The 25,348-nt window shown below is 40.4% G+C and overlaps 1 protein-coding gene across 1 annotated transcript in view; it reads left to right on the top strand.

Moving 5' to 3' along the window:
• The first annotated feature begins 586 nt into the window (after positions 1 to 586).
• LOC139757571 (uncharacterized) overlaps positions 587 to 25,348 on the top strand; it is a 68,803-nt gene continuing 44,041 nt past the window's right edge. The window contains exon 1 of the mRNA XM_071678176.1: positions 587 to 742. The gene's annotated coding sequence lies outside the window, so the exon portion shown is untranslated. The remainder of the gene's footprint in view (positions 743 to 25,348) is intronic.

Below are 25,348 nucleotides of genomic sequence, written 5' to 3'. Positions count from 1 at the left end.
GTATTCAAGCGTGTGTAGATATACGGATACTAACCCGAATCCATCAGTTGGTCTGCAGTACTAATATATACAATACAGACGCTTTTTTATGATTGACAGTAGAATGATGTAGATTCATTTTATAGTCATCGAGTAAGCTAACCACTTTTTCAATATTTTCCGTTTCTCAACAGTTAGATATCTTTATGTTTATTTGTTAAAGACCAGTCAGATGCCGTGTGAGCAAGCGTAAAGCTGTACTGCACATAGTACATGTTTTATTAAAGGTTAATTTTCGTAATGCGGCCCATTAGCAGTAGTGAGTCATCGTGAGGGAATCCAGTGGGCCCTTAGAGACAGTGAGGCCATAGAGGGGCCTACGTATATATGGGTTCCACTTCTAGATATACAACCAAAGTAATATATCATATAGTAATTTGCACCATCATATCTTTATTGTGATATAATGATTATGTACAATTTTTAATTTGCTATCTATATCTCATACCTTAAACACATTCCAACTAAGAGAAAATTGCATAAGCTGTAATGCCTTTTTCAGAACTGTACTTGGCAACTTGGTACCCGGTTTCTAAATGGATAGAGGGTGTGCTGTAGAGGCTGTTGTAGGGGTAGGATCAGTTGCGACGCAGAGGAGGGCAGCAACTCATCCTTCCCTCTGGCATCTCTACCACGGCAGTCGAGCATACCACCACCGACCGCTCACACCACTAGATCAACTCCGCTTCACTTCCCTATCAAGGTACGTCATTTGCTGCTCCTAGTTCTCACTCAACTAAGTAAGTGTCATGTTAAAACCATGTCATCCATTACTTGCAATTGACTACCAGGTTTACATATCTATAGACGAAGGATCATACATATTTGTATGAGATGACTTTACTCCACTTCTGAAGAACTTTTACAAATAAAAATTGTTTCAGTACTGTGTTCAAGATATTTAAACTGTCGTTTGTGTATATATCAGTATTCCCTACAAAAAATACACATTACCGTATATACATAGAAGGTCACTTTAACCCACAAAGGAAATACACTAGAATACATAATACTATTCCTACAAGCAAATATATGAAAAGGCAAAAGAGTACACCAACACTCCCAACATACACAGACACACACGATAAGTACCAAAAGTGCACTTTCATGTAAGAATCACATTATATATATATATATATATATATATATATATATATATATATATATATATATATATATATATATATATATATATATATATATATCATGCATACTTATCATACTTTGTGGCTGTGTCCCGCGCAAGCGAGATAACGCAAGGAAACAGTCGAAACAATGGCCCAACCCACCCACATACACATGTATTTACATACACGTCCACACACGCACATATACATAACTATACATTTCAACGTAGACATATATATACATACACAGACATATACCTATATACACATGTACATATTTCATACTTACTGCCTTCATTCATTTCCGTCGCCACCCCGCCACACATGAAATGACAATCCCCTCCCCCTCATGCGCACGAGGAAGGGCTAGGAAAAGACAATAAAGACAACATTCGTTCACACTCAGTCTCTAGCTGTCATGTATAATCCACCGAAACTACAGCTCCCTTTCCACATCCTAGCCCCACAAAACTTTCCATAGCTTATCCCAGACGCTTCACATGCCCGGTTTTAATCCATTGACAGCACGTCGACCCCGGTATACCATATCGTTCCAATTCACTCTATTCATTACAAGTTTTTCAACCTCCTGCACGTTCAGGCCATGATCGCTCAAAATCTTTTTCACTCCATCCTTCCACTTAAGAATTTGGTCTCCCACTTTTCCTCGTTCCCTCCACCTCTGACACATATATCCTCTTTGTCAATCTTTTCTCACTCATTCTCTCCATGTGACCAAACCTTTTTAAAACACCCTCTTCTGCTCTCTCAACCACACTCTTTTTATTACCACACATCTCTCTTACCCTTTCATTGTTCACTCGATCAAACCACCTCACACCACATATTGTCCTGAAACATCTTATTTCCAACACATCCACCCTCCTCCGCACAACTATATCTATAGCCCACGCCTCGCAACCATATAACATTGTTGGAAGCACTATTCCTTCAAACATACCCGTTTTTGCTTTCCGAGATAATGTTCTCGACTTCCAAACATTCTTCAACGCTCCCAGAACTTTTACCCCCTCCCCCACCCTGTGACTCACTTCCGCTTTCATGGTTACATCCGCTGCCTCATCCACTTATAGATGTCTAAAACAGTTCACTTCCTCCAATTTTCCCTCATTCAAACTTACCTCCTAATTGACTTCTCCCTCAATCCTACTGTACCTAATAACATTCCTCTTATTTACATATAAAATCTCAGCTTTCTCCTTTAACACACTTCACCAAACTCAATCACTAGCTTCTGCAGTTTCTCACCCGAATCAGCCACCAACGCTGTATCATCAGCAAACAACAACTGACTCTCTTTCCAAGCTCTCTCATCCACAACAGACTGCATACTTACCCCTTTCTCCAAAACTCTTGCAATCACCTCCCTAGCAACCCCATCCATAAACAAATTAAATAACCATGGAAACATCACACACCCCCGCTGCAAACCGACATTCAGTGAGAACTAATCACTCTCCTCTCTTCCGACTCGTACATATGCCTTACTTCCTCGATAAAAATTTTTCACTTTTTCTAGCAACTTGCCTCCAATACCATATGTTAGTAATACTTTCCACGGAGTGTCTTTATCAACTCTATCATATGCCTTTTCCAGATCCAGATAAACACGACATACAAATCCATTTGCTTTTCTAAGTATTTCTCACATGCATTCTTCATATCAAACACCTGATCCACACAACCTCTACAACGTGCGAAACCACAATGCTCTTCCCCAATCTGATGCTCTGAACATGCTTTCACCCTCTTAATCATTACCTTCCTATATAGTTTCCCAGGAATACTCAACAAAATTATAACTCTGTAATTTGAGCACGCACCTTTATCCCATTTGCCTTCCTACAATGGCACTATGCTTGCATTCTGCCAATCCTAAGGCACCTCACGATGAGACATACATACATGAAATATCCTTACCAACCAGTCAACAACACAGTCACCCACTTCTTTAATGAATTCCACTGCAGTACCACCCATACCAGCTGCCTTGCCGGCTTTCATCTTCCGCAAAGCTTTTACTATATATATATATATATATATATATATATATATATATATATATATATATATATATATATATATATATATATATATATATATATATATATATATATATGTATATATATATAAATAAAGTGCGTAAATAAAGTGCGTAAGACAAGGGAGCAAATGGGAACTTCAGTGAAGGGGGCTAATGGGGAGGTGATAACAAGTAGTGGTGATGTGAGAAGGAGATGGAGTGAGTATTTTGAAGGTTTGTTGAACGTGTTTGATGATAGAGTGGCAGATATAGGGTTTTTGGTCGAGGTGGTGTGCAAAGTGAGAGGGTTAGGGAAAATGATTTGGTAAATAGAGAAGAGGTAGTAAAAGCTTTACGGAAGATGAAAGCCGGCAAGGCAGCAGGTTTGGATGGTATTGCAGTGGAATTTGTTAAAAAAGGGGGTGACTGTATTGTTGATTGGTTGGTAAGGTTATTTAATGTATGTATGATTCATGGTGAGGTGCCTGAGGATTGGCGGAATGCTTGCATAGTGCCATTGTACAAAGGCAAAGGGGATAAGAGTGAGTGCTCAAATTACAGAGGTATAAGTTTGTTGAGTATTCCTGGTAAATTATATGGGAGGGTATTGATTGAAAGGGTGAGGGCATGTACAGAGCATCAGATTGGGGAAGAGCAGTGTGGTTTCAGAAGTGGTAGAGGATGTGTGGATCAGGTGTTTGCTTTGAAGAATGTATGTGAGAAATACTTAGAAAAGCAAATGGATTTGTATGTAGCATTTATGGATCTGGAGAAGGCATATGATATAGTTGAGATAGATGATCTGTGGAAGGTATTAAGAATATATGGTGTGGGTGGCAAGTTGTTAGAAGCAGTGAAAAGTTTTTATCGAGGATGTAAGGCATGTGTACGTTTAGGAAGACAGGAAAGTGATTGGTTCTCAGTGAATGTAGGTTTGCGGCAGGGGTGTGTGATGTCTCCATGGTTGTTTAATATGTTTATGGATGGGGTTGTTAGGGAGGTGAATGCAAGAGTTTTGGAAAGAGGGGCAAGAGTGAAATCTGTTGTGGATGAGAGGGCTTGGGTAGTGAGTCAGTTGTTGTTCGCTGATGATACAGCGCTGGTGGCTGATTCATGTGAGAAACTGCAGAAGCTGGTGACTGAGTTTGGTAAAGTGTGTGAAAGAAGAAAGTTAAGAGTAAATGTGAATAAGAGCAAGGTAATTAGGTACAGTAGGGTTGAGGGTCAAGTCAATTGGGAGGTAAGTTTGAATGGAGAAAAACTGGATGAAGTAAAGTGTTTTAGATATCTGTGAGTGGATCTGGCAGCGGATGGAACCATGGAAGCGGAAGTGGATCATAGGGTGGGGGAGTTGGCGAAGATCCTGGGAGCCTTGAAGAATGTGTGGAAGTCGAGAACATTATCGCGGAAAGCAAAAATGGGTATGTTTGAAGGAATAGTGGTTCCAACAATGTTGTATGGTTGCGAGGCGTGGGCTATGGATAGAGTTGTGCGCAGGAGGGTGGATGTGCTGGAAATGAGATGTTTGAGGACAATGTGTGGTGTGAGGTGGTTTGATCGAGTAAGTAACGTAAGGGTAAGAGAGATGTGTGGAAATAAAGATAGCGTGGTTGAGAGAGCAGAAGAGGGTGTTTTGAAATGGTTTGGGCACATGGAGAGAATGAGTGAGGAAAGAATGACCAAGAGGATATATGTGTCGGAACGAGGAGAAGTGGGAGACCAAATTGGAGGTGGAAAGATGGAGTGAAAAAGATTTTGAGTGATCGGGGCCTGAACATGCAGGAGGGTTAAAGGCGGGCAAGGAATAGAGTGAATTGGAGTCGATGTGGTATACCGGGGTTGACGTGCTTTCAGTGGATTGAGTCAGGGCATGTGAAGCGTCTGGGGTGAACCATGGAAAGCTGTGTGGGTCCTGGATGTGGAAAGGGAGCTGTGGTTTCGGGCATTATTGCATGACAGCTGGAGACTGAGTGTGAACGAATGAGGTCTTTGTTATCTTTTCCTAGCGCTACCCCGCACACATGAGGGGGGAGGGGGATGGTATTCCATGTGTGGTGAGGTGGCGATGGGAATGAATAAAGACAGACAGTGTGAACTGTGTGCATTGGTATATATGTATGTGTCTGTGTGTGTATATATATGTGTACATTGAGATGTATAGGTATGTATATTTGCGTGTGTGGACGTGTATGTATATACATGTGTATTGGGGTGGGTTGGGCTATATCTTTCGTCTGTTTCCTTGCGCTACCTCGCAAACGCGGGAGACAGCGACAAAGCAAAATAAAAAAAAAGTATAATAATATATATATATATATATATATATATATATATATATATATATATATATATATATATATATATATATATATATATATATATGGTTGGAAAAGATCACAGTTTTGCGCGTGATCAAGATATTTCTATGAGTCCACGGGGAAAATGAAACACGGTAAGTTGCCAAGTGCACCTTCGTGTAATAATCACATCATCTGGGGAGACATAAGAGAGAAAATAGGTCAGTTGATATACATCGAAGAGACGATGCTTGGACGACATTTGGTAAACATGCGATTCTCCAAGACATACAACGAGCGTTCATAAACTTATCATTTTACAAATTTTATCAACAATATAGTTATCTAATCTATATAGACCATCAATGATATTAAGATTACAATTCTTTGTTTATCTAATAATAGAAGATTGAATGATATATGTCGTGGTAATAGAGTTAGAGTTAATAAATGAGATGGCATTACTCCATTCAATGCAATGGTCATAGTTTTTAACGTCATTAAACAAGGCATTTGATTCTTGTCCTGTTCTTATACTATATCTTTGTTTCTTAAATGTAACAGAGAGTCTGCCCAACATAAAATTAATCACAATATCCACATTTTACATTATAGATGTATCCAAGTGAATTTTCTGGTGAATTCCTCATTAAGATATTTTTTATAGTATTATTATTGCTGAGGGCAACATTTACATTGAAGGATTTAAGCAGCATGGGAAGTAAAGTGAAATTATTATCTAAAGGGAGAACTAAAAGATTCTTGGTATCAATTGGATTTTTGAGCTCAACTCTATAAAATGATTTCTTTGCTAAGTTAAGGGATTTATGAATGAAAGATCTAGGGTACTTTATCTTAGATCTAATAGAATCAAAAGCCTTACTTAATCACGTTAAAAACTATGATCATTGTATTGTCTGGAGTAATACCATCTCTGTTATTAACTCTAACTCTATTACCACTAAAAATATCACTTAATCTTCTATTATCAAATACACAAATAATTATCATCTTAATATTAGTGATCGTCTATACAAATTAGATAACTTTATTATTGATAAATTTTGTAAAATGATAAGTTTAGGAACGCTCGTTGTATATCTTAGACAATCACATATTAATCATATGGCGTCCTAGCTTAGGCTCTCCGATGTATATCAGCTGACATGTATTGCTTTCTTGTGTCTCGCCTCATGATGTGATTATTACACGGTGGGCACTTGGGAACTAATCGTCGTGTTTCATTTTCCACGTGGACTCATAGGAATATATATATATATATATATATATATATATATATATATATATATATATATATATATATATATATATATATATATATATATATATATATATATATATATATATATATATATATGTATGTGAGAAATACTTAGAAAAGCAAATGGATTTGTATGTAGCATTTATGGATCTGGAGAAGGCATATGATAGAGTTGATAGAGATGCTCTGTCGAAGGTATTAAGAATATATGGTGTGGGAGGAAAGTTGTTAGAAGCAGTGAAAAGTTTTTATCGAGGATGTAAGGCATGTGTACGTGTAGGAAGAGAGGAAAGTGATTGGTTCTCAGTGAATGTAGGTTTGCGGCAGGGGTGTGTGATGTCTCCATGGTTGTTTAATTTGTTTATGGATGGGGTTGTTAGGGAGGTAAATGCAAGAGTTTTGGAAAGAGGGGCAAGTATGAAGTCTGTTGGGGATGAGAGAGCTTGGGAAGTGAGTCAGTTGTTGTTCGCTGATGATACAGCCGCTGGTGGCTGATTAATGTGAGAAACTGCAGAAGCTGGTGACTGAGTTTGGTAAAGTGTGTGGTAGAGAAAGTTAAGAGTAAATGTGAATAAGAGCATGGTTATTAGGTACAGTAGGGTTGAGGGTCAAGTCAATTGGGAGGTGAGTTTGAATGGAGAAAAACTGGAGGAAGTGAAGTGTTTTAGATATCTGGGAGTGGATCTGGCAGCGGATGGAACCATGGAAGCGGAAGTGGATCATAGGGTGGGGGAGGGGGCGAAAATTCTGGGGGCCTTGAAGAATGTGTGGAAGTCGAGAACATTATCTCGGAAAGCAAAAATGGGTATGTTTGAAGGAATAGTGGTTCCAACAATGTTGTATGGTTGCGAGGCGTGGGCTATGGATAGAGTTGTGCGCAGGAGGATGGATGTGCTGGAAATGAGATGTTTGAGGACAATGTGTGGTGTGAGGTAGTTTGATCGAGTGAGTAACGTAAGGGTAAGAGAGATGTGTGGAAATAAAAAGAGCGTGGTTGAGAGAGCCGAAGAGGGTGTTTTGAAGTGGTTTGGGCACATGGAGAGGATGAGTGAGGAAAGATTGACCAAGAGGATATATGTGTCGGAGGTGGAGGAAGCAAGGAGAAGAGGGAGACCAAATTGGAGGTGGAAAGATGGAGTGAAAAAGATTTTGTGTGATCGGGGCCTGAACATGCAGGAGGGTGAAAGGAGGGCAAGGAATAGAGTGAATTGGAGCGATGTGGTATACCGGGGTTGACGTGCTGTCAGTGGATTGAATCAAGGCATGTGAAGCGTCTGGGGTAAACCATGGAAAGCTGTGTAGGTATGTATATTTGCGTGTGTGGACGTATGTATATACATGTGTATGGGGGGGTTAGGCCATTTCTTTCGTCTGTTTCCTTGCGCTACCTCGCAAACGCGGGAGACAGCGACAAAGTATAAAAGAAAAAAAAAAAATATATATATATATATATATATATATATATATATATATATATATATATATATATATATATATATATATATATTATCCCTGGGGATAGGAGAGAAAGAATACTTCCCACGTATTCCCTGCGTGTCGTAGAAGGCGACTAAAAGGGAAGGGAGCGGGGGGCTGGAAATCCTCCCCTCTGCCTTTTTTTTTTTTTTTTTCCAAAGGAAGGAACAGAGAAGGGGGCTGGATGAGAATGTTTCCTCAGAGGCCCAGTCCTCTGTTCTTAACGCTACCTCGCTGACGTGGGAAACGGCGAATAGTATGAAAAAAAAAATATATATATATATATATATAATTTTTTTTGTGTCGCTGTCTCCCGCGTTTGCGAGGTAGCGCAAGGAAACAGACGAAAGAAATGGCCCAACCCACCCCCATACACATGTATATACATACGTCCACACACGCAAATATACATACCTACACAGCTTTCCATGGTTTACCCCAGACGCTTCACATGCCCTGATTCAATCCACTGACAGCACGTCAACCCCGGTATACCACAACGATCCAATTCACCCTATTCCTTGCCCTCCTTTCACCCTCCTGCATGTTCAGGCCCCGATCACACAAAATCTTTTTCACTCCATCTTTCCACCTCCAATTTGGTCTCCCACTTCTCCTCGTTCCCTCCACCTCCGACACATATATCCTCTTGGTCAATATTTCCTCACTCATTCTCTCCATGTGACCAAACCATTTCAAAACACCCTCTTCTGCTCTTTCAACCACGCTCTTTTTATTTCCACACATCTCTCTTACCCTTACGTTACTTACTCGATCAAACCACCTCACACCACACATTGTCCTCAAACATCTCATTTCCAGCACAGCCATCCTCCTGCGCACAACTCTATCCATAGCCCACGCCTCGCAACCATACAACATTGTTGGAACCACTATTCCTTCAAACATACCCATTTTTGCTTTCCGAGATAATGTTCTCGACTTCCACACATATTCTTCAAGGCTCCCAGGATTTTCGCCCCCTCCCCAACCCTATGAGCCACTTCCGCTTCCATGGTTCCATCCGCTGCCAGATCCACTCCCAGATATCTAAAACACTTTACTTCCTCCAGTTTTTCTGCATTCAAACTTACCTCACAATTGACTTGACCCTCAAACCTACTGTACCTAAATACCTTGCTCTTATTCACATTTACTCTTAACTTTCTTCTTTCACACACTTTACCAAACTCAGTCACCAGCTTCTTCAGTTTCTCACATGAATCAGCCACCAGCGCTGTATCATCAGCGAACAACAACTGACTCACTTCCCAAGCTCTCTCATCCCCAACAGACTTCATACTTGCCCCTCTTTCCAAAACTCTTGCATTCACCTCCCTAACAAACCCCATCCATAAACAAATTAAACAACCATGGAGACATCACACACCCCTGCTGCAAACCTACATTCACTGAGAACCAATATATATATATATATATATATATATATATATATATATATATATATATATATATATATATATATATATATATATATATATATATATATATATAAAATTTTATATTTCTATTTTTTTATTATACTTTGTCGCTGTCTCCCGCGTTTGCGAGGTAGCGCAAGGAAACAGACGAAAGAAATGGCCCAACCCCCCCCCCATACACATGTATATACATACGCCCACACACGCAAATATACATACCTACACAGCTTCCCATGGTTTACCCCAGACGCTTCACATGCCTTGCTTCAATCCACTGACAGCACGTCAACCCCGGTATACCACATCGCTCCAATTCGCTCTATTCCTTGCCCTCCTTTCACCCTCCTGCATGTTCAGGCCCCGATCACACAAAATCTTTTTCACTCCATCTTTCCACCTCCAATTTGGTCTCCCTCTTCTCCTTGTTCCCTCCACATCCGACACATATATCCTCTTGGTCAATCTTTCCTCACTCATCCTCTCCATATGCCCAAACCACTTCAAAACACCCTCTTCTGCTCTCTCAACCACGCTCTTTTTATTTCCACACATCTCTCTTACCCTTACGTTGCTCACTCGATCAAACCACCTCACACCACACATTGTCCTCAAACATCTCATTTCCAGCACATCCATCCTCCTGCGCACAACTCTATCCATAGCCCACGCCTCGCAACCATACAACATTGTTGGAACCACTATTCCTTCAAACATACCCATTTTTGCTTTCCGAGATAATGTTCTCGACTTCCACACATTCTTCAAGGCCCCCAGGATTTTCGCCCCCTCCCCCACCCTATGATCCACTTCCGCTTCCATGGTTCCATCCGCTGCCAGATCCACTCCCAGATATCTAAAACACTTCACTTCCTCCAGTTTTTCTCCATTCAAACTCACCTCCCAATTGACTTGACCCTCAACCCTACTGTACCTAATAACCTTGCTCTTATTCACATTTACTCTTAACTTTCTTCTTTCACACACTTTACCAAACTCAGTCACCAGCTTCTGCAGTTTCTCACATGAATCAGCCACCAGCGCTGTATCATCAGCGAACAACAACTGACTCACTTCCCAAGCTCTCTCATCCCCAACAGACTTCATACTTGCCCCTCTTTCCAAAACTCTTGCATTCACCTCCCTAACAACCCCATCCATAAACAAATTAAACAACCATGGAGACATCACACACCCCTGCCGGAAACCTACATTCACCGAGAACCAATCACTTTCCTCTCTTCCTACACGTACACATGCCTTACATCCTCGATAAAAACTTTTCATATATATATATATACATATATATATATATATATATATATATATATATATATATATATATATATATATATATATATATATTTATATATATATATATATATACATATATATATATATATATATATATATATATATATATATATATATATATATATATATATATATATATATATATATATATATATATATATATATATATATATATATATATATATATATATATATATATGTATATATATATATATATATATATATTTATATATATATATATATATATATATATATATATATATATATATATATATATATATATATATATATATATATATATATATATATATATATATATATATATATATATATATATATCAATATATATATATATATATATATATATATATATATATATATATATATATATATATATATATATATATATATATATATATATATATATATATATATATATTGTTATGCACATGTGCGTGTGTGTGTGTGTGCCCATATGTTCGTATATATGTATGGTGTGTCTGTGTATGGTGTTGCTGCTATTTCTTGTTAGGACGAGGATTAGGGTCTTCCTCTGCTATCGGCTCGGACCTCACTTCCCTGACCGAGCCATCAGTCTTGGTAATCCTGTTTGAAACCAGATGACGTCCAGTCCTTCAGCACTTGGACCTCACCCGAGGTACTAGGTCAAGACTTGGGTCAGCCTACGGGGTACCTCATCCCGTACATCATCGCCTCTGTCGTAAACAAGATAACAGAGGATGCTGAGCTTTAGGCAAGATGTGGGATGGACTTAGGATCCTCCCAACCAATCATCAGGTTCGGATACCACTTTCCTCCAATCATAACTTGATCTTAGGCTCATAGCCAATCAAAAATAACGTTACAGGGTAACAGAGCGGACTCTCGTTCTTACTTGTAATAAATACCCATGACACCCGATGAGCCTCGATTTTCCCTCTCTAGCTCAGCGAGGTAAGTGGTGTCGTACTGCCTCTGTCATTTAATTTTGAGTGTCATAGAGTATTGTAACATGTCATACAAAAGTCTAACAATAAGTGTATCTTGAATCCTGTTATCGAAGATAAATTATCATAAAGGAAAGAGATCTCTTGGTTTGAAATCTTATCTGGAATGTTAAACTCATGTTCAGTTTTAACGTAAATGATTTGTGCCTGTTTCATGTGTTTATTTTGTACACTTTAATTCTTTCATTATAAGTAGTTTTAATGCTGGTGTTTGATTTAATCCCATGACTTTAAGATAGCGTTATCCTGTTATTTGCAACATAATAGATCTAACTTCCTTGCAAAGACAAGGATCAGTTTAGTATCTGTAACATATATATGTAATTGGCGACCTTGCTAGAATAAGTATAGAGTTCTTACCATATAAATTGGCGACCCTGCCAGGATATTTCTTGCCTCAACGGAATCTCTTTCCTTGATTCGTTAATTATGCCGTTGGCCAGCGACGCTGACGCTGACTAGTTCTGTCGATTTGGGCCCTCTCCCGAGGACATTAAATCTTTAACAAAGTATGAGTTGAGGCTTGTTGCAGATAGGTTAAAAGTGAATTATGGCCAGAGAGCTAGGTAAGTACAGTTAGAGACTTTAGGAATAAATCATTTTGTTAGTGAGCGGATAGTAGATGCTGCGCCTGATGTTGAAATTTGTGTCGACGATACCGCCCCATCATTGACGTCAGCCGAAGTCTCGATCCCTCCCCGTATCCCTAGTGATGTTAATGTTGAACCCAAATACTGGCGAATCCAAAGAGAGATAGCTAAGATCAATGAACAAGCACTGGTGCAAGTACAGAAGGAGCTGACTGAACAAGCTAGGCTCGCTTTCGAACGTGAAAAATTACGACAGAGCGCTTCATCATCAGGACCAGTGTCGCCCCAGTTGGGTAACTTACATCTCGTAACAAAGTTCTGTGAAGATGACGTGGCTACCTTTTTCCTTAAGTTTGAACAGACTGGCCATGACTGCTCTTGGCCGAAGTCGGTTTGGACGACCATGATACGTCCCCTCCTTGTTGGTGAGGCTGAGTCCGCATACACCGCGTTGACCGGTGACCAGTGTAATGATTCTGAGATCGTGAAACAGGCAGTGCTGAATTCTTATCATTTAAGTCCGGAAGCACACCAACTCAGAGTTTCGCTCCGAAAGAGTTTATGATGCTGAGTCGATCCTAAAACTAGTAGGACTCGAGGAATGTAAGGACGGTCTACCTCGTGATGTACTGCAGTACATAATAACTAAAACAGCGGATAATTTTGAAGAGGATGGAAAGCTAGCAGATGAGTACGTGTTAAATCTCAAACTTTACGCGGAGAGACGTTCAAAGGGCTTTGACGGCAGAGGGAGGTCCAAAGGTCATGTATTCCCACATGAATCTGCTACCTTGCCGGTAACTCATAAAAGTCAGGGGAAATACTCTCAGAAAGATGAGGTTTGTTCTCACTGTGGCAAGGTTGGGCACCAGTTGAAGGATTGCTGGGTTCGGGTGAAGGAAACCAGAGACTCTACCATGAGTAGGCCGGTGAGTCTCCTCAACTTTAGGGCCACTTAGTAAAGTAGGTGAGGCTGTCTCTGCTCTTAGGAAAGTGAGGGGTTGCGAGAGTGTTGTCAATCTGCACTTAAGGATCCGTTCCGTGGGAACTACAATGCGTTCCTGTCTGAGGGCTATGTTAGCAGGTGTGGTGTACGACTAAAAGTGACCGTATTACGGGATTCTGGTGCGCTGTAGTCCCTGATGTTGGATGGCTTGGTGCCGCGAGGAGAGTCTGGAGACAGAGGCTTACTAGATGGACTATCGGGTCTTAACGAAGCTCCACTAGTCGATGTGAGGGTAGAAACAGATCTCTTCACAGGCCATGCTCTCGTAGGGGCTGTAGATCAGTTGCCTGTCTCAGGCGTGGACTTTGTGTTAGGCAATGACCTATCGGGTGGAAAGATGAACCCAGTGCCGGTGGTGTCGGTGACACCAGTGGAGTCCGCAGAGACAGAGCGACTTCAGGAAGAGGTACCGGGCATATTCCCCATGTGCGCAGTTACCCAGTCCATGTCCGCTAAGAAAGCAGTTGCAGGCCCCAGGAGACAGAGCTTGGGGCGGGAAAACTACAGTCACTGCCCAAGAGTGAGCCGAGTGAGGTGGAGCTCGCTGATACCTTCTTTCATGATTTAGACTCTGAGCCAGAGTCGACGGGTGACTCTGATGATTTGTCTCGGCAGAATCTGAGATTACAGAGCCGAACAAGAGTTTAAGAAATTGTTTGAGTCGGCTGAAGAATCGGCTGACGGTTATTACCTCCGGAATGGGTTGTTAATGAGGAGGTGGTGTCCAGTGTCGTAATGGGGAAGACGAGGAGTGGCAGGCAGTCCACTAGGTGGTAGTGCCACGTCCCTACAGGAGGGAGATTTTGTAGCTTGCGCATGACTCAATCTTCGCCGGTCATTTAGGGGTGAGGAAGACCATGGACCGAGTGTGGCGGAATGTATATTGGCCTAGTGTCCGCCGGGATGTTGCTCAGTACGTAAAGACGTGTCATACATGTCAAGTGATGGGACAGCCTAATCAGAAGTTTAAGGCTGCTCCCTTAGTTCCTATTCCCCCATTTGAAGCTCCGCTTGACCGAGTCATAGTTGACATTGTGGGCACATTGCCAAGAACCTCCTCTGGCCACTGTTACATTTTAAGTATTATTGATATAGCCACGAGATATCCCGAAGCAATACCATTAAGAAGCATAAATGCCAAGACTGTTGTCTGGGAGCTGCTTAGCTTCTTCACAATGCTTGGACTTCCCAAAGAGGTGCAATCTGATCGGGGATCCAATTTCATGTCCAGGACTTTTCAACAAACCCTGAGGGAGTTGGGTATCGTTAGGATTACCTCCACTGCTTACCACCCTCAGAGCCAGGGAGCATTGGAACGTTACCATTCCACCCTGAAGTTCATGTTAAAGAAGTATTGTGCTGACAACACTAAGGACTGGGTTAAGGGACTCCCATTTCTTCTCTTCGCCACAAGAGAAGTGCCTAATTAATCTCTAGGTTTCTCCCCCTTTGAGCTGATGTTTGCCCACGAGGTCCGAGGGCCTCTTAAGTTACTGAAAGATGTGTGGCTGAACTCGAGTGAGAGTGTCGGCCAGTTGGACTCCGTTAGCGAGTTAAAGGAGGAACTTCAAAGATGTTGGGAAACCACTCGGTAGAATTTAACGGGGACCCAAGCATGAATGACGAAATGGTATGACAAACGATCTCGTTTGAGAAGGTTTGAGGCGGGGGACGAGGTGTTGCTTCTACTATCGCAGCCAGGTCAACCCTTGGCTGACCGTTTCCAGGGTCCCTACACCATTATCCGGAGCGTAGGAGACTCAAATTACCTTGTCTCTACCCCCGATAGGCGCAGAGGTCAGAGATTGTGCCACGTCAACATGCTTAAGCCATATTTCAGTCGTGATCTTCCCCCTTTGGAACCGACTGTGCCAGTCTGCATCATCCAACGTCCAGCGGTAGCCGTGGGTAGCGAGGACGACGACGTAGCTGCGAGTGCCTTGGAGACCTGGAACCGGACGGAGGTGCGAACGGGAAGTGGGAGGCGAAACTTTCGCATCTGACGGAGGAACAACGTGTGCAGATGACCGCCTTGCTGTCAAAACACCCGGAGGTTTTCCGAAACACACCTGGACAGACCTCACTCACAAGCCATGATGTAGACGTGGGAGATGCCCGATTCGTCAAATTAGCAAACGAGCGACCATCCTTCACACTGATCTGAACTATATGCCCGAGCACGACCTGATTGAGCCATGTCAGTCAGAGTGGAGCTCCCCTGTTACTCGCGTATCCAAGCCCGATGGTTCCTATCGGTTCTGTATTGACTACCGCAGGTTAATGAGGTGACAAGAACTGACAGTTACCCACTGCCGCGAGTGGAAGATTGAATAGATCGCGTCAGCAATGCTCGCTTCCTGTCAAAATTAGATCTCTGAAAAGGGTACTGGCAGATTAGATTGACAGAGAGAGCACAAGATATCAACACCTTTGTAGTGCTAGGACGGACTTATAAGTGTAAAGTGATGCCTTCTGGCATGAAGAATACCCCTGCCACATTTCAGCGACTTATGGACATCCTCATCAGAGACCTACCTGATTGTGTCGTCTATCTGGATGATATTGTGATATACAGTCAGAGTTGGGGCGAACATCTACAGAGACTTGACAACGTTCTGACGGTCTTGAATTAGGCTAACCTTGTTCTCAATTGGGACAGATGCGAGTTTGTGAAGGCCAAGGTGCAATATTTTGGTTATGTGATCGGTCAAGGTGAACTAGCCCCACCGACTGCAAAGGTCAGTCTTTATCCCAGATGGCTGCCCCCGATCTCGAAGAGAACTGAGACGTTTCATGTGTACGGTTGGGTAAAATAGGATGTTCATTGTAGATTTTGCAATAATCGCAACCCCTCGGACAGATTCATTGGAGAAAGATGTTAGATATGTTTGGAATGAGCAGTGTGAGATATCCTTTCATCAATTGAAATCCATACTTTGTAATAGTCTCATCTTGCAGGCCAACCATTCAAGTTAACGGTAGATACAAGTGATATGAGAGCCGGTGCTCTCCTCTTGCAGGAGGACGAAAACTATATTGATCATCCTGTAAGCTATCTTAGTAAGAAATTCAATCCAGCCCAAAGGAAATATTCTACCATTGAGAAGGAACTTTTGTCTTTAATACTTGCATTGCAGCACTTTCATATATATTTGTGCCCTTCAGGCCATGTTATCAGGGTGTATACTGACCACCACCCACTAAAATATGTTAACAGGTTCCGAGATATGAATCAAAGGTTAACTAGGTAGGCCTTGTTCCTTCAAGAGTATAATTTAGATATTCACCATCTTTCTGGCGCACATAATGTGTTAGCCGATTGTTTATCCCGCTCTTAAGGTGAGAAAATTACTCTTCCAGGAATATTCTCCTTTAAGGAAGGGGGTGTTACGAACATGTGTGTGTGTGCCCACATGTTCGTATATATGCATGGTGTGTCTTTGTGTATGCTGTTGCTGCTCTTTCTTGTTAGGACGAGGATTAGGGTCTTCCTCTGCTATCGGCTCGGACCTCACTTCCCTGACCGAGCCAATAGTCTTGATAATCCTGTTTGAAACCAGATGATATCCAGTCCTTCAGCACTTGGACCTCAACCGAGGCGCCATGTCAAGTCGTGAGGTCAGCCTACGGGGTATGTCATCCCGTATATCATCGCCGCTGTCGCAAACAAGATAACAGAAGAGGTTGAGCCTTCGGCAAGTTGTGGGACGGACTTAGGATTCTCCAACCCAATCAGCATGTTGGATACCACCCTCCTCCAATCACAATTGGATCTTAGGCTCATAGCCAATCAAGAATAACATTGGAGGGTAACAGGGAGGACGCTCTTTCTTTTTTGTAGTAAATACCCCTGACACCCGCTAAGCCTCGATTTTCCCCCTCTAGCCCGGCGAGGTATGTGGTGTCCCTATGTCCCAAAGCCCATTACACGACTGAAGTGCACAGTATAGACTCTACATTGTCGTACTGCCTCTGTCATTTAATTACGAGTGTCATAGAGTATTGTCACTTGTCATACAAGAGTCTAATAAAAAGTGTATCATGAATCATGTTATCAAAGATAGATTGTCATAAAGGAAAGAGATCTCCTGGTTCGAAATCTTATCTGGAATGTTAAACTCATGTTCGGTGTTAACATAAATGATTTGTACCTGTTTCATGTGTTTAATCTGTACACTTTAGTTCTTTCATTATAAGTAGTTTTAATGCTGGTGTGTGATTTAATCTCATGACTTTAAGATAGTGTTAGCCTTGTGAGCATAAGGCTATGGTTTAAGCTTTGTGTGCTCTAACAGAGAAGCCAACTGTGTTGATGTCACAAGGTCTTTTTGTAATTTAGAAAAATACGGTAATTTAAATAATGATGACATTATTATCTGCAAGGGTTTAGTGTATGCCCGTTTGTTCAAAACCAGTGGAAGCTAATTGCCCTAAAAGATTCATAAGAGCTATTAACACTTTAAAAAAAGACAAGGATATACATATTACTAAAGCAGATAAGGCTAACACTGTTGCGATTCTAGACAAAAGTAACTATTTATCTAAAATGAATGACCTTCTAAATGATAGCACAACATATTCAAAACTTAGTAAAAATCCCTTGGAGGCAGTTAATTCTAACTTCAATAAAGAAATGAAGTTGTTGTTGAAAGGTAACATTTCTCTTATCAAAAGTTTGTCATCTTTTTCCCTTTCATTGCCATATATGTATTGACTTATCAAAACACATAAACAGAATTTTCCAGCAAGACCTATAGTGAGTTCAGTAGGCTCCATCACATATGAATTGTCAAAATGATTAGTTTCTTTATTAAACAATTTAGTGGGTAAGGTATCAAATTTTAATATCATGAACAATATAGATTTAGTCAACAAGCTAAACAATATCAATGTTAATTTTGATTTCAAACTAGTTAGCTTTGATGTTTCCTCACTTTTCACTAAAGTTCCAGTTGATGATCTTTTAGAATATTTATTTGATGTCTTGGATGATATTCATTAGCCTGTTTCAAAGTCTAATTTCATTGAACTGTTGAAATTGTGTATAAAAGACTGTGTATTTCAATTTAATGGAGATTATTATGCTCAAAAATTTGGTATGGCAATGGGTAACCCTCTTTCACCTGTACTAAGTAATCTTTATATGGACTTTTTTGAAACAAAACTACTTGAGGATATCTTACCTTTTAAGGCAATTTGGTTTACGTATGTAGATGATGTTCTTTGTGTTTGGCCAACAAATGAAAATTTAAAAAAGTTTCTCCCCTTACCTAACAATTTAGTACCTTACATCAAATTTACGGTAGAAAATGAAAATAATGGTATGTTGCGATTTTTAGATTGCATGATCCATAGACAAGGAAACAAGTTTAAGTTTAGCATATAAAGAAAACCCACCAATGTATGCTCATATATCCATTATTACTCATCTCAACATGACAGTTAAATTATCATCATTTCAATCTATGTTCCTTAGGGCATTACGTATGTGCAGTTTAGAGTTTATTGATGATGAGTTTGAGAAGATACATTCTATTGGATCTCAATTAAAGTACCCTAGATCTTTCATTGGTAAATCCCTTAAGTTAGCAAAGAAATCATTTTATAGAGTCGAGCCCAAACTTCCCATGGACAACAAGATTCTTTTAGTTCTCCTTTTTGATAATAATTTCACTTTGCTTCCCATGTTCCTTGAATCCTTTAATGTAAATGTTACCTTTAGCAACAATATATATAAACAAATATATATACATATATATATATATATATATATATATATATATATATATATATATATATATATATATATATATATATATATATATATATATATATATATATATATTTTTTTTTTTTTTTTCAAACTATTCGCCATTTCCCGCATTAGCGAGGTAGCGTTAAGAACAGAGGACTGGGCCTTTTTCGGAATATCCTCACATGGCCCCCTCTGTTCCTTCTTTTGGAAAATTAAAAAAAAACGAGAGGGGAGGATTTCCAGCCCCCCGCTCCCTCCCCTTTTAGTCGCCTTCTACGACACGCAGGGAATACGTGGGAAGTATTCTTAATCCCCTATCCCCAGGGATATATATATATATATATATATATATATATATATATATATATTTCTTTTCTTTAAACTATTCGCCATTTCCCGCGTTTAGCGAGATAGCGTTAAGAACAGAGGACTTGGCCTTTTTTTGGAATATCCCCACCTGGCCCCCTGTGTTCTTCTTTTGAAAAAAAAAAAAAAAAAAGAAGAGGGGAGGATTTCCAGCCCCCTGCTCCCTCCCCTTTTATATATATATATATATATATATATATATATATATATATATATATATATATATATATATATATATATATATATATATATATTGCTTTGTCGCTGTCTCCCGCGTTTGCGAGGTAGCGCAAGGAAACAGACGAAAGAAATGGCCCAACCCACCCCCATACACGTGTATATACATACACGTCCACCCACGCAAATATACATACCTACACAGCTTTCCATGGTTTACCCCAGACGCTTCACATGCCCTGATTCAATCCACTGACAGCACGTCAACCCCGGTATACCACATCGATCCAATTCACTCTATTCCTTGCCCTCCTTTCACCCTCCTGCATGTTCAGGCCCCGATCACACAAAATCTTTTTCACTCCATCTTTCCACCTCCAATTTGGTCTCCCACTTCTCCTCGTTCCCTCCACCTCCGACACATATATCCTCTTGGTCAATCTTTCCTCACTCATTCTCTCCATGTGCCCAAACCATTTCAAAACACCCTCTTCTGCTCTCTCAACCACGCTCTTTTTATTTCCACACATCTCTCTTACCCTTACGTTACTTACTCGATCAAACTACCTCACACCACACACTGTCCTTAAACATCTCATTTCCAGCACATCCACCCTCCTGCGCACAACTCTATCCATATATATATATATATATATATATATATATATATATATATATATATATATATATATATATGTATATATATATATATATATATATATATATATATATATATATATATATATATATATATATATATATATATATATATACATATATATATATATATATATATATATATATATATATATATATATATATATATATATATATATATATATATATATATATATTTGTCTATTCATTTATCTATTTTATTAATATCATATTTTACTTTCTCGCTGTCTCCAGCGTTAGCGAGGTAGCGCAAGGAGACAGACGAAAGAATGGCGCAACTCACCAAATACACACGTATATACATACATTGCCACACACGAAAATATACATACCTATACATGTCAACGTATACATATATATACACACACAGACATATGCATATAAACACATGTACATAATTCCTACTGTATGCCTTCATTCATTCCCATCGCCACCCCCCCCCACACACATGAGATAACAACCCCCTCCTCCCGCTTGTGTGCGAGGTAGCGCTGGGAAAAGACAACAAGACCACATTCGTTCACACTCAGTCTCTAGCTGTCATGTAAAAATTCAACGACACCACAGCTCCATTTCCACATCCAGGCCCCACAGAACTTTCCAGGGTTTACCCCAGACGCTTTACACTCCCTGGTTCACTCCATTGCCAGCACGTCGACCCATGTATACCATATCGTTCTAATTCACTATATTCCTTGCACGCCTTTCACCGTCATGCATGTTCAGGCCCCGATCATCCAAAATCTTTTTCACTCCATCCTTCCACCTCCAATTTGGTGTCCTACTTCTACTCGTTTCCTACACCTCTGACACATATATCCTATTGGTCAATCTTTCCTCATTCATTCTCTCAATGTGAACAAACCATTTGAAAACACCCTCTGCTGTTCTCTCAACCACACACTATTTATTACCACACATCTCTCTTACCCTATCATTACTTACAAAATCAAACCACCTCACACCAAATATAGTCCTCAAACATCTCATTTCCAACACATCCACCATCCTCCTCATAACTTTATCCATAGCCCATGCCTCGCAACCATATAACATTGTTGGGACCACTATTCCCTCAAACATGCCCATTTTTGCTTTCCGAGATAATGTTATCGACTTCCACATATTCTTCTACGCTCTCAGAACCTTCACCACCTCCCCAACCCTATGATTCCCTTCCGCTTCCATGGTTCCATCCGCTTTCAAATTCAATCCCAGATATCTAAAACACTTCACTTTCTCTAGTTTTTCTCCATTCAAACTTACTTCCAACTGAGTTGTCTCTCAACCCTAGTATACCTAATAACCTTGCTCTCATTCAAATTTCCTTTCAGCTTTCTTCTTTTAGACACTTTATTAAACTCAGTCACCAGCTTCTGCAGTTTCTCTCACGATTCAACCACCAGCGCTGTATCATCAGCGAACAGCAACTGATTCACTTAACAAGCTCTCTCATCCACAACAGACTGCATGCTTGCCCATCTTTCCAAAACTCTTGCATTCACCTACCTAAAAACCCCATCCAAGAAATTAAACAACCATGGAGATATCACACACCCAACCGAAAACCAACACTCACTGAGAACCAATCACTTTCCTGTCTTCCTACACGTACACATACCTTACATCCTCGATAATAACTTTTCACTGCTTCTAACAACTTCCCTCCCACACCATATATTCTTAATACCTTTCGCAGAGCATCTCTATCAACTCTATCATATGCCTTCTTCAGATCCATGAATGCTACATACGAATCCATTTGCTTCTCTAAGTATTTCTCACATATATTCCTCAAAGCAAACACCTGATCCACACATTCTCTAACACTTCTGAAACCACACTGCTCTTCCCCAATCTGATGCTCTGTACATGCATTCACCCTCTCAATGAAAACCCTCCCATATATGATTTCCTAGGAATATTCAAGAAACATATACCTCTGTAATTTGAGCACTCACTCTTATCCCCTTTGCCTTTGTACAATGGCACTATGCAAGCATTCCGCCAATCCTCAGGTACCTCACCATCAGTCATACATATATCAAATAACCTTGCCAAGCAGTAGACAATACAGTCATCTCCTTTTTTAAAAAATTCCTTTGGAATACCATCCAAACCCGCTGCCTTGCCGGCTTCCATCTTCCGCAAAGCTTTTACCCCTCTGTTTTCCAAATCATTCTCCGCAACCCTCTCACCTTGCACACCATCTCGACCAAAACGTCCAATATCTGCCACTCTATCATCAAAAACATTCAACAAACCTTCAAAATACTCACTTCATCTCATTTTCACATCACCACTACTTGTTATCATCTTTCCATTAGCCCCCTTCGCTGAAGTTACCATTTGTTCCCTTGTCTTACGCACTTTCTTCACCTCCTTCCAAAACATCTTTTTATTCTACCTAAAATCTAATGATACTCTCTCAACCCAACTCTCATTTGCCCTTTTGCACCTTTCCTTTGACCTCCTGCCTCTTTCTTTTATACATCTCTCAGTCATTTCATTATTACCCTGCAAAAATCGTTCAAATGCCTCTCTCTTGTTTTTCACTAATAATCTTACCTCTTCATCCAACCACTCACTACCCTTTCTAATTTGCCCACCTCTCGCGCTTCTCATGCCACAAGCATACTTTATGCAAGCCATCACTGCTTCCGTAAATAACATTCAATTCCTCCCTCCCCCCTCACATTGCGTCCTTTGTTCTCACCTCTTTCCATTCTGTACTCAGTCTCTCCTGACATTTCCTCACACAGGTGTCCTTCTCAAGCTCACTTACTCTCACCATTCTCTTCACCCTAACATTCTCATGTATAACGCACCGAAACGACAACTCCCTTTCCACATCTAGGGCAAAAAAAACTGTCTAAGGTCTACCCCAGACGCTTCAAATGCCCTGGTTCGATCAATCGAGAGCCCGTCGACCCCGGTATACCACGTCGTTGAGTAAAAAAAAAAAGATATATATATATATATATATATATATATATATATATATATATATATATATATATATATATATATATATATATATATATATATATATATATATACATATATATATATTTTTGCTTTGTCGCTGTCTCCCGCGTTTGCGAGGTAGCGCAAGGAAACAGACGAAAGAAATGGCCCAACCCACCCCCATACACATGTATATACATACGTCCACACACGCAAATATACATACCTACACAGCTTTCCATGGTTTACCCCAAACGCTTCACATGCCTCGATTCAATCCACTGACAGAACGTCAACCCCGGTATACCACATCGCTCCAATTTACTCTATTCCTTGCCCTCCTTTCACCCTCCTGCATGTTCAGGCCACGATCACACAAAATCTTTTTCATTCCATCTTTCCACCTAAAATTTGGTCTCCCTCTTCTCCTCGTTCCCTCCACCTCCGACACATATATTCTCTTGGTCAATCTTTCCTCACTCATTCTCTCCATGTGCCCGAAACATTTCAAAACACCCTCTTCTGCTCTCTCAACCACGCTCTTTTTATTTCCACACATCTCTCTTACCCTTACGTTACTTACTCGATCAAACCACCTCACACCACATGTTGTCCTCAAACATCTCATTTTCAGCACATCCATCCTCCTGCGCACAACTCTATCCATAGCCCACGTCTCGCAACCATACAACATTGTTGGAACCACTATTCCTTCAAACATACACATTTTTGCTTTCCGAGATAATGTTCTCGACTTCCACACATTCTTCAAGGCTCCCAGAATTTTCGCCCCCTCCCCCAACCTATGATCCACTTCCGCTTCCATGGTTCCATCCGCTGCCAGATCCACTCCCAGATATCTAAAACACTTCACTTCCTCCGGTTTTTCTCCATTCAAACTCACCTCCCAATTGACTTGACCCTCAACCCTACTGTACCTGATAACCTTGCTCTTATTCACATTTACTCTTAACTTTCTTCTTTCACACACTTTACCAAACTCAGTCACCAGCTTCTGCAGTTTCTCACATGAATCAGCCACCAGCGCTGTATCATCAGCGAACAACAACTGACTCACTTCCCAAGCTCTCTCATCCCCAACAGACTTCATACTTGCCCCTCTTTCCAAAACTCTTGCATTCACCTCCCTAACAACCCCATCCATAAACAAATTAAACAACCATGGAGACATCACACACCCCTGCCGCAAACCTACATTCACTGAGAACCAATCACTTTCCTCTCTTCCTACACGTACACATGCCTTACATCCTCGATAACAACTTTTCACTGCTTCTAACAACTTGCCTCCAACACCATATATTCTTAATACCTTCCACAGAGCATCTCTATCAACTCTATCATATGCCTTCTCCAGATCCATAAATGCTACATACAAATCCATTTGCTTTTCAAAGTATTTCTCACATACATTCTTCAAAGCAAACACCTGATCCACACATCCTCTAACACTTCTGAAACCACACTGCTCTTCCCCAATCTGATGCTCTGTACATGCCTTCACCCTCTCAATCAATATCCTCCCATATAATTTACAAGGAATACTCAACAAACTTATACCTCTGTAATTTGAGCACTCACTCTTATCCCCTTTGCCTTTGTACAATGGCACTATGCACGCATTCCGCCAATTCTCAGGCACCTCACCATGAGTCATACATACATTAAATAACCTTACCAAGCAGTAGACAATACAGTCACCCCCTTTTTTAATAAATTCCACTGCAATACCATCCAAACCTGCTGCATTGCCGGCTTTCATC

Source organism: Panulirus ornatus, chromosome 27 (genome assembly GCF_036320965.1).
Source record: "Panulirus ornatus isolate Po-2019 chromosome 27, ASM3632096v1, whole genome shotgun sequence".
Taxonomy (NCBI): domain Eukaryota; kingdom Metazoa; phylum Arthropoda; class Malacostraca; order Decapoda; family Palinuridae; genus Panulirus; species Panulirus ornatus.
Note: the sequence above shows the minus strand (reverse complement) of the source record. Positions and strands in the feature narration are given on the sequence as shown.